Source organism: Chiloscyllium punctatum, chromosome 21 (genome assembly GCF_047496795.1).
Source record: "Chiloscyllium punctatum isolate Juve2018m chromosome 21, sChiPun1.3, whole genome shotgun sequence".
Taxonomy (NCBI): Eukaryota; Metazoa; Chordata; class Chondrichthyes; order Orectolobiformes; family Hemiscylliidae; genus Chiloscyllium; species Chiloscyllium punctatum.
Window position 1 is genome coordinate 47661892 of NC_092759.1, and position 2276 is coordinate 47664167.

General features: G+C 47.7%; 1 non-coding gene across 1 annotated transcript; it reads right to left on the reverse strand.

The window, feature by feature from the left end:
* Positions 1–442: 442 nt before the first annotated feature.
* On the reverse strand, positions 443–524 carry trnal-uaa (transfer RNA leucine (anticodon UAA)). The gene has a single exon. It is a non-coding gene; the product is annotated as a tRNA-Leu (tRNA).
* Between the last annotated feature and the right edge of the window lie 1752 nt (positions 525–2276).

Genomic DNA, 2276 nt, shown 5'->3' on the forward strand with positions numbered 1-2276 from the left:
TGGAATGGTTGTCCCTTTCACACGGGAAGAGCCGTTCCTGGGGAAGGATTTTCCATGTGCTGTGTCCCAGGGCTGAGCAGGAAGCCGCTGATTGAAGCTGCAGTAGCCGCTTTCTGTTGGCAGCGGGGCCTTGGAGAGATTGGGGCCACATCCAGCTGCAGACTCGGGTGAGTTCTCGTGGTTGCAGTGTCTGGACATGGTTGGTCTCAATGCTTGAACTGAAATAATTGAGGCTCGGTGCGAAGTGCGGGCTCGAACCACCAAACTTTCAGACAAACGCGCTGACTATTTGAGACACCGAAACTGGCCGCGCATTTTTCCGAAAGCAGAGTGGTTGAGGAGGTTCCGACAGCAAGGGCTCACACTGTTTTCCAAGTCAGTCTGGATCAGAGGCTTGAGCAGCTGCAAACACAACAACGAAAACGTTCAACATCCACCAACTTGGTAGCGATGGGATTCGAACCCACGACTTCATTGAGACTGGAGCTTAAATCCAGCGCCTTAGACCACTCGGCCACGCTACCGTACTAAGGGAAACTGTCAAAATTGTCATTACTAGTGTTTCAGCATCGCTTCACTTCAGGTCCTAACAGATCGCGAAATTAAGGAACGAACGTGGTGTAATTTGGAAAATATTTGAAAGGGTTTCCAAGGTTTGCACTGTTTGGACAATAGCACGAGGCTGAATTGGCTTCGACAGTTTTCCCTGGAGCTTAAGGGCTGAGGAATGGCCTTACAGAATTTTATCAAGTCATGAGGCAGACGGACAGAGAAAAGAGTCAGGGAGTAATTTTTCACAAGGCACATGAGTTCAACGCGAGATAACATTGGTTTATTGTGAGAACAGGAACATTTAAAGGGGACGTGAGGGACACTTGTTTTGAACACAGACATTTCCGTGTGTTCAGAATGAATTGCCTTATTTCGTGGCAGAGACTGGTGCGCTCACAACATTTCAAAGGCATCTGAATGGGTTCGGAGAGATAAGGGACAAATTTTGGCAAATATTGTTTAGATTAATTTCGGTTATCTGTTTAGCTGTGGCAAGTTAGATATCCGGCTCTCTTTCCGTGCTTGGCAACTCTGAGACGCTCCAGAAGCTGACACCAGCTTGAATAGACCATTTGCTAAAAAACGCGTGCTGTTTATTACTCAATTAGAGCGTTTGACTATTTTTCCTGGAGGGTGGAGTTTGGCCTGAAGAAAAATAACACACAAATTGTGTTAGTCCCTGAGCACTCCAGCGAATCCAAAAACTGACAGCTCTTAGCGTGGAACAGAAGCTAAACAGAAAAGGTGGAACCATTGCCAGACACACGAGCACGCTGACTTTGAGGTAGTGCGATTCGTCTATGTCATGTACTGCTCACACAAATGGCAGCGAGACAATTCCAAACCGGTGCTTCCAAACATACTGGAGCTTTAATGCATTGTCAAGTCCCAGAAAGTGCTCAAGTAACATTCAACAAAACAGAACAACAATGAACCATGAGAAGTAAAGATGACCAATTTCATTCTTGATTAAATTGGGTCAACAATGCGCTGGTACCTCCATCTGATGGAGTGGACCAATCCCCAGCCTCCCTGACCAGGACAGTAATGAAGGAAACCAGAGAGCTATAACAACGCTTCACACCGTGATTGCCCACCGTTTCACCACAGCAACAAAAAACGGCGAGCAGATTCAGTGGAGGATCTGGTTTCACATCAGAAATGAAATATCAATCCCCACTCACTTTCAGGGAAAACGGTGACCCACCGTAAATTGTCTGGAATATGAATCCCCAGCGCAGGCTGTTTGGGCCCCGGGTTATCCTGCTGCACAGACTTTCGATTCCAGTCTGTAACAGAGTCCTGGGTACCTGACACTCTGTGTACACACCATCCCGATGCACTTGGTTAGATCCCTGCCTGTATCAGTTACTGGGTGGATGAATCAACCCCCAAAAATCGATTAGATTCAAGTCTGTAACTCACTCCCCGGGATCTGTCATTATGTATAACCACGTCTACTCCCGAACCCCACATCAACACCCCCCACTCCCCACCCCAACACCGATTAGATTCAAGTCTGTAACTCACTCCCCGGGATATGTCATTATGTATAACAACGTCTAGTCCCGAACCCCACATCAACACCCCCCACTCCCCACCCCAACACCGATTAGATTCAAGTCTGTAACTCACTCCCCGGGATCTGTCATTGTGTATAACCACGTCTACTCCCGAACCCCACATCAACACCCCCCACTCCCCACCCAAACACCGATTAGATT